The sequence below is a fragment of the Melanerpes formicivorus genome, unplaced genomic scaffold, assembly GCF_026170545.1.
Source record: "Melanerpes formicivorus ecotype bairdi unplaced genomic scaffold, bMelFor1.0.p_v2 SCAF_6, whole genome shotgun sequence".
Taxonomy (NCBI): domain Eukaryota; kingdom Metazoa; phylum Chordata; class Aves; order Piciformes; family Picidae; genus Melanerpes; species Melanerpes formicivorus.
Genome location: NW_027142358.1, coordinates 17,891,236 through 17,906,297, shown reverse-complemented (window position 1 = coordinate 17,906,297; position 15,062 = coordinate 17,891,236). Strand labels below are relative to the sequence as shown.

Here is a 15,062-nt window from a genome sequence, read left to right as displayed (position 1 = left end):
GCTCTTCTTACTAGGGTGGCATTAAAGGCCATATTGGTCTTGGAAAACAAATCAACATAATATCTCTGAATTTTCTCACAAGTTTCGAGCAGCTTTTATTCTCCTCTTCCATTCTGAAAGGTTTTGTCATATTTGCATATTTTCCACATTGTTTTTAATGCAGCAAGAATCAAGGGAAGAAAGACAACATTAATCTATTATATAAACTTCTGAAGGCACTAGTTCAAACTCCTTTTTTTGCCAAATATTTCAATCAGATTGTTTTGGTTTTTTGTTTTTGGTTTTTTTTTTTTTTTAAATAACAAAATGAATCAAAACTGACAAGACTAAAGAAACTGAAGGAGAACTGCACAAGACTTCTTTAAAGAAAAACACCCCAGCCATTTTACTGAACTACACCGTGTGGCCCCAAACATCAAAAGTATTGTAGGCAGAGTAAGAGGAATGCAATGCCTAACTCAGAAGCGTACAGGGATTCTTAGTCAGCACATCCTCTTTTTAACTGCTTTGTTAGAGAAACTCTTGAATGATTTTTGTAAACAAAGGCAAGAAAAAAAGCTCTCTAAACGGAAAAAAAGTACGAGCCCTTTGAGAAACACAAAACTTTTGGCATCTATGCCTGCTTTTCAGTGACAATGCAAAAATAGCTTGCTTATATATTCATTCTTTGTTAAAGGAAAGAGTCATATTATTTGAATGAATAATATAGAAAAAAAAAGTTTCTGAATTTTTTTAGTTTGTCCAAATCTGGATTTCTCAGTGAGAAACTCTTCGGGCAGAATACCTCTACAAGATTAGCCTTGTGCATTTTAAAAAGTGAGGTAGGGATTCCACTTTTTTAATCAAGTGACTAGTCAAACAATTATGTTTTGGTACTGGATTGTAACCAGGTCATTAAGCTGCTTAAATAAAGTAAACATTGGCTAATCTTTGCTTAGTACACATTACTATAGTTTATTTTTTATGCATTTATCTTAATGTTCCTGGACCTAGGTCAGCAGCATAAGCATACTGTTTTTACAAACCAGGTTATATGTGCTCTTGGATAAATGCAGGCTTTTCTCCTATGGATGACTTGGCATATTAAGATCATAGAATCAATAAGTTTGGAAAAGACCTCAGAGATCATCAAGCCCAACCTGTCACCCAACACCTCCTGACTAACTAAACCATGGCTCCAAAGTGCCACATCCAATCCCCTCTTGAACACCTCCAGGGATGGAGACTCCAACACCTCCCTGGGCAGCATTTCTCTAGCATACCACAGACATTCTGAATACAGACAGAATGAAAACACAACAGCCAGCACAGCAAAAGTATCTGTCATGCGAGACAAAAAAAAGAAAAACAACATTCAAAATAAATAGTTAAGACAGAAACAGGAGTCCCTCACACTAGAACAATTCTTTAGCAGTCTCAAGCCAGTCCTAGAGTGCTGTTGTTTGTCTTTAAGGAAGCACAACTTACATATTTCTTCTATTTGTTTATTGTAATCACAGAACTTCTTTAAAAATATTTAGATACTGGAGGCTCAGAGAAGATATGTTTACATAGCTGAAATTGTGAAAGGATAGGGATTTCTCTGATGTGCAATGATCCAAGAGATTTTATGCCTTGGGTAAGAAATACTAGTGCTCTATTCAAAATTAATTTTATTTCACTGTAGACAGACACTGGAGGGGATATTTCTCAAACAAATGGTGTAATATAAAGTCACTTACAGATGCACTACACTATGTAACAGTTGGGCAACTGGGTATTCCAAGAGAAAGCAAGCAACAAGATTAAAGGTATTGGGACCAATTTTCTTAGCAAGTTAAGCAGCAAAACTAGTCAGGTGGGCTCTAATGGAATATGCTCACATTAGCAATAACTTGTAAACCTCCAAGAAAGAGTTTTTAAATTTCTATTAGCCCTTTTCTTCTGCAATTCTAGTGAAGTGGAAGTTGTGTACTTTACCAAACAAGAAATGAAAGCATGAAAGGACACCTGCATGGTACATTTGCTACTAGTAAGGTAATTTCCTAAAGAAAGCAAAAGACTACACACACTTGGGCAGACACTGTGAAGCGTATGAGGTACTTTGTTAAACAAATGTGACTGAACTTAAATGGATGGTGTTTGTAAATGACAGAACACAGTTTCAGGCTCAGCACAGTCTTTGCCTTCTCTGCCTAAACATACAATAAATATGACAGTTTTGATAATCTGTGGAATTTCTAACTTTCCAAATTGAGTTGATCCAATCATTAAGATCCTTTACATCAGGAAAACTTGGTCACTTCTATACTTGCCTACAAGCAAGTGCTTTGTGTGTGAAAAATGTCATTCCTCACCCCAAAATGGCTCTTTGAACACCTCATCTGACCTCATATTCCTGTATACCTTTGATTTGAACAGCAACACAAAGAGTCACATTTATTGTATGATGCAATTTAAAAACTAGCCACTTCAACATCAATATTTACGAACAGTTTCTCTTGGAAGTCTAGCAGGTACCACTAGATGCATCTTTAACACCTGAATTTTCCCAAGGAGAACTTGAGATGCAGAGAACATGAAGTAAATTCACCAGATTAAAGGATGGAATAAGGGTTTTTTTTAAAACATGAAGGAGAACAACTTGTCAGCCTACGCTGCAGTACTGCTGAAAACTACCAAAGTGCTGATATGAATCATAGTTGAGTCAATTATGTAACACTGCAGAAAAAAACAAATGCAGTCCTGGTGCATGCAAGATAGGAGAGATAATCATGCCTTTCTTGTTGATATATTCAAATGGAATAGTGGGCTCAAACTGGAGTTCTTCACAGTAGAAATTATACACAGTCCCAAGGAGAGAGAAATAAAATGAAAATGCATTTTGAGAAATATAACTGGATCATTTAATTTAAAAAGCAACAAACTTCATCTTTCAACAAGTAAAAAACAACCATGAAGTGGACAGTGTTATTTGTTGTCAGTGGCCACAGGTACATTGGAGGTTAGGAAGGGGAGAAAAAAGGAGGCCACAGGAAAAAAAGATCTCTATTTGCTGCACGAAGCAGTAAGGTTATAGATTGTGAAACAGTGGATTTGTTCTTACTGTGTCACTTGAACAGGACAGGTGTTGTAGTCTTGTTCTGACAAGAGTGCAAACTTTGCAGAATACAGAAACAAAACCCACTACAGGACATTACAAAGGAAAGGAGAAGTGAGGAATGGTAAGAGGCTCATAGGAAAACACCCCTAATTACATGAAAATGTTGAACAAATGCAGAAATCCCGGTATTAAGAAATATTTGCAAAGAATTCAGGGAAAATATCCACCAGGAAATTTGGAGGCAAATCTGATCTTCCTCAGTGTAGGGTGTTGAAGCAGGGAATCTCTGGAGAAGAAAGAAACTTTTTTTTTTACTATTCTAAGATTGGGGGGGTGGGGGGGAAGGGGGAACAAAAGAAAAAACCACCATCACAACAACAACAAAAAAATCTAAACCACAGCTGTAACAGATTATTAGGAAGGTAGTAATGATGCTCAAGTCCTAATGACATCTGCAGCAATATAGACCGTAACATGGTTGAAGGTTGGTTTGTTTTCTTCTGAAACATTTCAGAGCTAGACAGTCAAGCAGCAACTATGGTTAACATCCTTGCCTTTCGGCATGACTTACATTTTACTATTCACCTTGAGTAAAACCAATCAGCTAAAGATTTCAAACCAAAACAAGGACAGTTTATTAGCTTATTCTAGGCTTGCACAAAAATATAGGATTCTTCCAAATTTCCAGTAATTTCTGATAATAATCAGAAGATGACAAATAGATTGTATTTAAGCAGCTTCCCAGCAGGTGTGCTTCCTAAGGACTGCTTCTTGCTCTGCAGCACTTCAGAGCCATAACAACCAAATCCTGATTAAATCACTACAGCAAAGCATTGGCTATAGCCATGGATTGTGTTGCATCAAAAAAGTGCTGGCCAGTATTCCACTGATCCTTAATGGCTTCTCATCTGACATCTTTAAGGGTTTGGGCAATTGGAGAACACAAACACTTGCTCCTGGATGCTAATCCATGTCATTTGTGTAAGTATCTAAATTAACTACCTTCACTACTTGAAAATATCTCTGCAATGTGGGTCTGGATATGGTGCATTCCCTCATTTCCTATGTGGGACCTCTAGGTTGTACTGGTAAAGTAGCTATCACTGTTTCTCATATCTTCCTGAATTGGTTCTTTTTTTTCTCTCCCCATTCCAGTGAATGAATGGAATCTCACACCCCCAACCCCACCCCAAGAAAAACTCTTTTGCAAAGATTTGATGAAACTCCGAGAGGAACAAGTACACCAGGAATAACACTGTTTGACCTACCTGAGTGTACCCACTACGAGCAGTCTCATGCAACTTTCAGTAACTCAGAACCTATGTGCACTTTCCTGTGAGAATTTGAAATCTTTTTCTAATACACTTTGACACTAAAAATTACAACAACTGCTCCTACCACTGGCAGATTTCTCACCTGTATCTTTCATCACACAAAACGTCGAGCACTCTGTGTTGTGCGTATTTTAATCTGCAGCAGCTATTTTTAAACAGATCACTTTGCCTAAAGTTTCTGTGAGCCTCTGTTTTCATTGAGCTTTTACATATTTACTTGAACAAACACTAGTAAGTTTAATGCATGTTTTACACCATTCCATTGTGGTTTTCTTTTCAAAAGAACAAATTATGAGAGAAAACAATAGAACCCTGAAATACAGACACAGTCAGTAATTTTATGTAGATGTTCAGTTGATGCTGATGCTTTTGAGATTTATGACTTCTACCTTATCTCTCATTTCCAATTAGTACTTTCTGTGCAGCTTGCAGGGTATGTGCTATGCTTTAGCACTGCCATACGGTTCCAAGCTCAATGAATTAATCTGTAAGGTTTCAAATCAAAGCACTGGTGTTAGAAGTAACAGGGAAGATTCAGTTATAGATTTTTAAGTATCTCCCACATCGTACTAATTCACATAACCTTCATTTACTACAGAGTGCTCTGCATGCAGGCACAAAATGCTTGGTGAGGAAAAAGCATTTACTAGTCCACAGCAAAATACATGTCATTAGAGATGCATTTATAACGGAGTTTGACTTAATGGAGATGGAGGCCTACAGACACTGTCTTAATGCTTTGCAGCAATAAGGTTGTAGTTTTTAGCACAATATAATGATTCATCAGGCTAAAATTATACACTGAGTAGCGCTCGGTTGAACCAGCACATTATGTTTTCTATACACACTCACACAACTTGGCAAAACACAGCTCCTTCAAATTGCAAACATAATTTGTAAAAATTGGCAATATCTTCCAATTGTGCTGGCACTAGAAGCTCTGGAAGAAAAAGGGGTTAAATTATACATACACAGTCATTGTGTAACTAATTTTATGCCTCCCTTCACAGAACTAAATATTAAAACCACTGATACTGTTGTTTATGAGAAATTAATAATGAATAAAAGCTAAGTATAATGTTGTTTTCAGTAAGACTATTTACAGACTAGGTTCTTATCAACTCTGTACAAAACCCTTTTAGATGGCCTTGTAGAATATCCTTGTGGAGCAACAAACAGCAAAAATTATTATAAGGATTTTTTTACGTCACATTAGCTAGACATTTTCATCAAGTACAATATATTAAATTATCATCAGAAGTGGTTCCAGTACATTCCTTAATACAACCATAAGATAAAAGATGCTCTGGCACTTTTCTTTCTTTTCAGCCTATGGACTTTTCCAGAGCTGACAAGAATAACTCTTTGATTTTGAGGTGAATTTTAAAATGTATGGGAAATGACAAACCAATGGATATTGTGAATAAAGTAGTCTGCTTATGTAACTTATAGACATGGGCAGGCATCCTTATAAATGCTGTCTATCCTACTGCTGATCTGAAAATTTGAATTTGAGTATCTTAATCTGTACAGAATTAGTCTTTAGCCTCTCTGCTAAGACTATGATCAAAGATATTCTCCTTCTGTTCTTTATGAGAGTGATACCATTCTACCCAGAGATGATTAGATACCTTATTCTTCAACCTAGTCTCCTGAGGCAGGTGGAAATGCATGTAAGATCACAAGCAAGCCTTCCATCACAAGATGTAAAACAATCTCACTATGAAACAATATGGTATTTTCTTTTGGGTTTGTCAGAAATGGCAGCCAGACAATTTTTGTATTTGAAAGTACCTGTACGAGTCTGAATAAATCAAAATTTTTTAGTCTCTCCTTTTTAGTATGCTAAGTAATAATGTCTAATTCATCAGATAATGTGAAGGGAAAATATGCTACATCTATTTTATACATATATAGCTTCATACTGTAGCTAGTTCTACTAGATATCCAAATATCAGATATCATTAGCAGCAAAGTCAGATATTTTACTTTCATGTTTCCAAGTCAAATATCCTTGCAGTGACAGTAAACAAGTGACAAAGGGAGCTGTAAAAGCAAATCAATAACCTGTTATGATTAATACATATATCTGTGAATTACATGGGTGTAACTGGGTGTAGCTAGAGAAAATTGTTGAGGATTAAAAGCTAAATGGAACATTAGGAAATATCAATATTCATTATCTACATTTCCATGCTGCAGTCTTACTGCACCAAAAGTGACATCTAGATGAATAAGTGTAGGGGCATTACTAAATGCTTAGCCAAGTTAGGGATTTGGGATACATCATTAAATCCTAATACTATTTTATCACAATAAGTGACAGATGATGACCAATTAAAAAAAAAAAAAAAAAAAAAAAAAAAAAAAAAGTATTAAACTGACAAATTTTAAGAAATACCAGCTCTGAATTTCAGTGAAGATGAATAAAGGTGTTGGTTCATTCTGAAATCTGAATTTCAGAGGTGAATAACTGGGGCAGGCACTGAGTCTGCAGTTCCACAGCAGAGCAAGTCTGCTTAATTACTGGCCCCTCCAGTTCAACCTCAGCACCTGCTTGGTCCTGGCCACATTCATTTTTCAGCAAGCCATTTCCACATGCAAAGTCAGTAGGAAGCTCATCAAAAGCAAATCGTTTTCTCACAATATTTTATGACAACAATGGATACTGAATAGACAGCAATAAGGACTGGAATTGCTTCTGGGGATTTCCTCTCCCCTGACCACACTGCCGACACCACTTTCTGCAATATCTACCATTCATTATTGGTTACAAAATGTCAGAATATACACTGTAGCAATACATTTTAAAGAACCAAAATGCCCCACACTACAAAGAAAAAGCACTTTTGTGCTATTTTGCAAGTCATACTAAAAATGCAGAGTATCAGTTTTGCTTTTTGCTTAGAGATAGAACAATGCTTGAGGACAAATAACAATCATTATAGAATCAAACCCCACATTTCTCAAAGAAAAGTTTACTACATTAGATAATAATAAAAAAAAAAAAAAAAATTCTTTGATGCAAATATTATTAGCTCTGTCCTTGACTGAGGACTGAAGGAATGCCAGTCTCACTCCAGTCTTCACCAGTCAGGCTCACCTCCAGCCCTGGAAAGGTGATGAAGCAGCTCATTCTGGAAGTCATCTCTAAGCACAGGGAAGTCAGCATGGATTTACCAAAGGAAAATCATGTTTGACTAATCTCATAGCTTTCTGTGAGGGTGTGACTAAATGGGTAGATGCAGGAAGACCAGGGGATGTTGTCTACCTCAACTTTGGCAAGGCTTTTGACACTGTCTCTCATAAGATCCTTGTAGGTAAGCTCAGGAAATGTAGGTTAGAGGAGTGGATGGTGAGATGGATTGAGAACTGGTTAAACAATAGAGCTCAGATGGTTATGGCTATGGCAGTGTCCTTTTGGAGACCTGCAGTTAGTGTGGTGTTCCTCAGCAGACAGTACTGGGTCCAGTCTTGTTCAACATCTTCATCAACAACCTGGATGAAGGGACAGAGTGTATCCTCAGCAAGTTCACTTTTTTGTGGCCAGTGAGATCTGGATAGATTGGAGAGCTGGGCAAAGGGGAAGCTAATGAGGTTCAACAGTAAGTGTAGTCTCACACCTGGGGAGGAATAACCCCATGCACCAGTACAGATTAGGGGTTGGCCTGCTGGAAAACAGCTCCATGGAGAAGTACCATGGAGTCCTAGTGGAGGATATCAACAGGACAGCAATGTGCCCTTGTGGCCAAGGTCAGTGGTATCCTAGGGTGCATTAAGAAGTGTGTGAACAGTACTCTGCTCTACTGACACCACATCTGGAGCATTGTGTCAAGTTGTGATCTCCCCAGTTCAGGAGGGACAGGAAAACACTAGAGAGTGTCCAACAGAGTGCTACAAGGATGATTAATGGACTGGAACATCTGTCTTAGGCTGAAAGATGTGTGGCTCTTTAGCATGGAGAGGTGAAGGCTGAGAAGGGATCTTACTAATATTTAAAAATATCTGAAGGGTGGGTGTCATGAAGAATCACAGAATGTTAGGGGCTGGAAGGGACCTCAAAAGATCATCTAGTCCACCCCCTGCCAGAGCAGGATCACCTATACCAGATCACATAGGAACTCATCCAGGCAAATTTTGAGTATCTCGGGAGAGGGAGACACCACAACCCCCCTGGGCAGTCTGTTCCAGTGTCCCATCACCCTCACAGTGAAAACATTTTTCCTCCTGTTTACGTGGAACTTCCTATGCCTCAACTTCCATCCATTGCCCCTTGTCCTGTCATTGGGCATCACCCAGAAGAGCCTGGTTCCATCCTCTTGGCACTCACCCTTTACATACTTGTAAACATTAATGAGGTCACCCCTTGTTCTCCTCTTCTCCTTTTCTGCAAGAAAAGGTCAGTATCTTTTCAGTGGTACCATGTGATAGGACAAGAGGCTGGACATAAACACAGGATGTTCCACCTCAAGAAGAATAAAAACTTCTTTACAGTGAGGGTGACAGAGCACTGGAACAGGCTCAAATTCTGGATACAGATTTCTTTCTCTACACCATTTTAAGAATTCATAGATCTTTCTTGGCTACGTGTATCAAAGAAAAGAAAATATCATATATTCAAATTCATTTCTATGTGACAGAAATCTTAGAATGAGAGACTGCTAACAGCAACACAGTATGATAGTCCTCAAAAAGCAAATCAGCTTCAAAGGTACTTCTTATCTTTCCCTACTCTGTGACTTTTTTAACTCTCTAGTCTGCAACATTGCTGTGCTTCTTTCCACAGACCAGCTGTGACCGAAAGATATGTCTGTAGCCTGTCCTCCGTTACAACAATCAAAGGCCTACAAAGAAAAGGCAAGTCAACAAAAAGCTGATGTTTATTTCAAGTGCTGAAACTGTGTATAGTCCTATAGCCTTAACTTACTGCTAGGTATTTGTACAACTGTTATGTTCATCTCAAGTTAATTTTCTGAGTGACAATGGGAATACAAACTACTTTTCTGTAGTTGTTGCATCTCATTTACTGTGATCACTGTCAGCATTTCACGTGTAAAACCACTCAAGTACAAACATCCACACTGCCTTAACAAAACCAGCTAGACTGAAACACCAACCCATCACACACAATAATGTATCATTTCTATTCAGTGGCCTGATCAATCTCTGGGTAAATAGTAAAGCCAGGATCAAGAGTAGTCGATGGTATGTGGATGGAGATGCTACTTTATAGCTTGTAACAGTGTTGTTTTCAATTATTATTCTCTATATTGTGGAAGCACAAAGAATTGAAATATTGCATGTTTTGCTTAACATCAATACTGCTTCCCATTCAAAGTTCTTTCTAACTCTCAGATCCCATATGACTATGCTGTCACAGCCCTCACTTAAGATAAACAAGCCCTTTTCACATTATTTTAGATAAACCTAACGTCTCAGTTTAGAATAGCACATTGCCAATACTTCAGATGAATTTGTGAACCGAGACCTAATTGAGAGAATTAATGTATTCATGTCACCTCCTGTTTTCTAAAGTGCAAAGTATTTCAGCAATTAATTCTTCCCTTTCAAATTTGTCAGCAGGTTATGAACAATACAGAAGCAACAAATTGCTGAGAGTGAGCAAGAAAAATACTGTTGCACATATGTGCAAAAAAAACAACTAAACAAACAAATCTTCCAAAACCAAACTACCCAAACCATCTTGGTGGGTCAAATCAAATAGTTAATCTAAAAAGAAATTAAAACCTGTTTAAGAGACAATAACTTTTACTTTTAAAGGTCATAAATACTACATCCTAGGGAAAGTAATATTTGTAGCTGATTTAGCAAACAGGAATTCATTAAGTGTCAAGTAAACTTTTCTGAAACAAAATATAAAGGCAATTTCCCTTAAAAATAACATTTAAATAAATGGAGGCAAAAGAGACTGCAAGGCTCTCTGAATAAAGAATGCTTCTTTTCCAAGACAACAAAAAAAGAGAAAAAACATCAGACTAAAAAACAACCAAAAACCCACACACCCCAAAAAGCCCCAACAACTTTCTAACACAAAGAAATAAATTTAGGTCTGAACATAGGGAAAGGTATGTTCAGAAGAGATTAACTGTGAATTAAAACAATGTCCCAAAAGGTCAGAGAACATTAATTTACACTCTAAAATATAAAACCATTTTAAAAACCAAGCACAGGATTTCCCTCTTTACACAGAAAATTTTAAGTTGTAGTTCTGCAAGCTTCTACAGGCTACCCTATCTTGAACATTTCATCATGGACCTTCCTATAGATGTCAGGGAATAGGACACAGTTCCTCACATGCTCATTATTTTCAGAGCAATCTGATTTAAATAATAATAAATCAAATACAAACCCCAAAACATTATATTTGTATGTTAAAACTTAAAAAATAAATTAGTACACTAGTAAGCTTTCTTGTGATCCTCTGCTCTCTGTGAATTGGAATTATACAATAAAATCTCTGCACGCATCATTGCGCATGCTATTAATGGTTCTTATCACTATCCTTGCATAGGAAAATGCTAATCATCAGAAAAGAGTTTGTCTATGATTAAATCACACTAGCAGCCCCATTTACAGTAGGCTGGTGGCATTTAAGTGATCTTTAGCCCACAATAATCCTGCTAAATTTGTGGTTTCAAACAGGGTCTGTTCCTGAGAGATCTGATCAAGTTTCTCTTGGTATCAGCATATCGTAAGGAGATCAAATCCAGGAAAGACAAATCCAAATGCCAGAGACAAAAGCTAATATTTCTGAATGAGATACTTCATCGTTGTCCTTTGCTATATTCAGCTCTGGAAACAAAGGATTTTGTCTTCTTGGCTGACAGACTCCTTAAAAATATACATTCCAAATGACAAATTTTACTTGTCTGTATTCAGGACAAACGTTTTCTTAGCAGGCTTGTAAAGTGCTAGGCAGAAAGTTGATAACAACGATCTACAAATTCAGTTCTAATATTAAAGTCAACATAAAATGACACAGATGAATTCTTTCTACAAATGTAGCCCGAGCAGTTTGCATCCAGAGAATATGTTAATGTTTTCACTAGAACTAAGGCAGTCAGAGGGGCATTTATTATAATTCGTAGTCCTAAAATTGGTATTTTTTTGAGGCTTAATGTGTGCAGGTGAGAGTTACAGCAAGTAACATGGCCTACCAGTTTATGAAACAGGATACCATGAACAAGTGCAAAACAACTCAAAGGGTTTTGTTCTTTCAAACGCTGCCAGCTGAATTTGTGATAATGCTCACAAAATATGTAGCAGTTTCCTGGAAGCATATTCCTGCAAATGCTTGCAAGCATACTTACTGCTAAGCTTAGGAATAAACTCCTGACTTGTATAAAACAATAACAAACTTCATAAACAAGGACTTAGAAAGGATATGGAATAGAGCAATGTAGGCTTTGCAAATACAGGAAGGGACAAACTCCTGGATTCTGATATTTCAGTTATGACCCTATTTTGCACTTCTTTTTTTCCATCCTTAGGCCTGAGAAACACAAATAGATCAGCATCAGTTTTTATTGTTAACCGTTTCCGTCAAAGATATTTGGACACATTTGAGCAATAGCTGTTAAAGCATTTTGCAGATATATTTTTTTCAGTTTTTGAGCAGGCTGGAGTGCATAATTGGAACAGGAGTGGAACAGAGCAGCTCAGCATAGCAGTTAGTATGTCAGTGCAAAACTAGCAGAAGTTGTCCCGAAAACAAACCATATCGTACCAAGGATTTGTTGTTGTGGAAATTTCTGCGTGAAAATCGCACCAAATTTAGCATAACAGTACAGTGCAGGATGTAAAACTGAAAAATCACTTATCTATAAACATTTGATGCTTGTTCAAGCTAATTAATCCTCTAATAGCTGCTGTATTCAGATGAGAAGCTCATGAGAATTGATATGTAATTAGTTTTCCAATATTCTATTTGAGACAAATCCATAATGTTCGTTTTTGTAACCGGCAAAGTGCACAGAAGGAGAGATACTAGATTACTGAGTAAAAATAAATGCAGCATTTTAATTAGTTGAAGCAGGGAGACTTATGGTATCGCATACAGGGTGCTAACTGTAATGCTCAGGATGACCCAGAAAGAAAAACAATATGTGGAGTACAGTAAAGCAGAAAGAAATAGCCAACAGGAAGTTGTCAAGAACAGGTCATGTCAAACAAAACTAATTTCCTTACGTGACAGGATAACTGATGTCTGGGATACAGCAGTAGGAGCAACATATCTTAGCTACGCTCAAGCTATTTGTTCTGTCACAGAAGACATTCTCAAATGGAGGCTAAGAAATTTTCCTCTGCAGGGAATTAGCATAAGTAGGGTCCACTATCAGCTGGAAAATCATAATGGAGTCAATTATCAGTGACTTGCTGCAGCATCAGCAAGCTGTCTCCAGGGGGACTATATGGGGTCTACATTGTATTCTGCCCAGTCTATTCAGTATTTTATTGACATCAGTGATATAAATTATACACAAGATATATAGAAATATTACCAAAGTGAGAGAAGATGTACTTGGGACAACAGTATTTAAACTCAAAGTGTTCCTGGCAAACTAGAATTTAAAAACAACAGGAAAAGTTCTTATGAGACACATGAAAAACGAGCCTGGAGAACTGCTAGGAAATGCACTCACATGAAAAGGAACACAATAACTTAGAGCGATTATTACAAAATATTTGTAAGAGATGAGATGAATGTTACAGGCAGGCAGTAATGGTAATTATACCACTCTTTTCAATGCTGGAACGTAGCACTCAAATTTGAACTCCAAACTATAAAAATGCAAGAAGCATTCAGAGAAAAGTGAGAAAAAAAAATTTGGAAAATATCATACAAGGAAGGACTGCAATTGTTTTGTTTTCAACACAAATAAGTTTGTCATTAAAACCTTAAAAGAGCCATTTCAAAGCCATGTGCCAAAACTAGTGTGTACCTTACTTCTGATTTTAATTGGTACCTCATGTCGCTTCCAGGCCCTGTTCCTGTGATCTCTTCTTGAAATATTTCCAAGACAAAATAAACTCCTCCAGAAAAAGCCTTCATTGCACAAAGCAGATGTAAAAGTAGAAAGATGTACACAACAGATTTGCATGTAACAGTTTCATAGTTTCATAGTTTCATTCAGGGTTGGAAGGGACCACAAGGATCATCTAGTTCCAACCCCCCTGCCATGGGCAGGGACACCCCACACTACATCAGGCTGGACAGAGCCTCATCCAGCCTGCTCTTAAACACCCCCAGGGACGGGGCCTCGACCACCTCCCTGGACAACACATTCCAGGGTTTCACCACTCTCATGGTGAAGAACCTCCTCCTCACATCTAGCCTGAATCTCCCCACCTCCAGCTTCATTCCATTCCCCCTAGTCCTATCACTACCTGATATCCTGAGAAGTCCTTCCCCAGCCTTCCTGTAGGCCCCCTTCAGATACTGGAATGCCACAATTAGGTCACCTCAGAGCCTTCTCTTCTGCAGACTGAACAGCCCCAACTCCTTCAGTCTGTCCTCATAGGAGAGGTGCTCCAGCCCTCTGATCATCCTTGTGGCCCTTCTCTGGACACGTTCCAGCACCTCCACATCCCTCCCAAGTCTCTCTCCTCAGGGCTACTTTCCAGCCAGTCATTGCCCAGCCTGTATTTGTGCCTGGGATTGCCTCGACCCAGATGCAGGACTCTGCACTTGCTCTTATTGAACTTCATGAGGTTGGCTTGTGCCCGCCTCTCCAGCCTGTCAAGGTCCCTCTGGATGGCCTCCCTTCCCTCCAGCGTGTCTGCTGCACCACACAGCTTGGTGTCATCAGCAAACTTGCTGAGGGTGCACTCAATGCCACTGTCCATGTCACCCACAAAGATGTTGAATAAGACAGGTCCCAGGACTGATAGCTGAGGGACTCCGCTTGTTTAATGAGATGATCCATATAATTCAAAAGTAAAAAATGAAAATCCTACTTAATCTGTACCTAATCTACAGTTATACTATGCAATATTCATCTCAAGAGAAACACATGCCATGAATTTATTTTTTTTTATTCTTGGTAATAAGAGAGTAATCACTCCTACTGTCCTCAAATGCTACAGTAGAGAGAAATGAGGAAAAAAAATGAGGAAAGACTTCTACTCTTAATTCAGTAACATCCACTAATAGGGGAAAATCTCTTTTTTTCAGCTGCAGAGAATAAAAAAAAAAAAAAAAACAACACTATAGTAATACTCATCTTCCAAATCAGCAAAGTTGTTTTCACATATTGATGACAAAGTAGGACTTCAGAAATTTCAGAAAAAGATATTTTAAAGTACTTTTCCATTCCAGTGTTGACCTTAGTGGATGTAATTGCATTAGGCTTGTTAAGTGCAAGTGGGCTTTCCACAAGAGATCACATACTGATGTATCTGTAAGAAATGCCAACTCACTTTCACAGAGCTACAATGAATTACAAATAATCATTGCAAATTTTTTTTTAAATGAAATCTCTTTTCAGTTCAGTGAAAGATAGAAGGTGCTTGAAATGTCTTCACTTGTACAAACTATGCATTATCTCTACAGGAATTCTGCATGAAAGAGTTGTCCCACATCTACCTACAAAAGAATGATGAAAGATCAGAGACAGAATTGCCAC

General features: G+C 37.8%; 1 protein-coding gene across 2 annotated transcripts in view; it reads left to right on the top strand.

Annotated features, from left to right (window-relative positions):
• RASGEF1A (RasGEF domain family member 1A) overlaps window positions 1-15,062 on the top strand; it is a 160,755-nt gene that overhangs the window by 85,050 nt on the left and 60,643 nt on the right. The window contains exon 2 of one of the 2 annotated variants that reach the window (XM_068139946.1): window positions 9,203-9,273. The exons of the other annotated variant lie outside the window; for it this stretch is intronic. The gene's annotated coding sequence lies outside the window, so the exon portion shown is untranslated. The remainder of the gene's footprint in view (window positions 1-9,202; window positions 9,274-15,062) is intronic. 2 annotated transcript variants of the gene reach the window in all.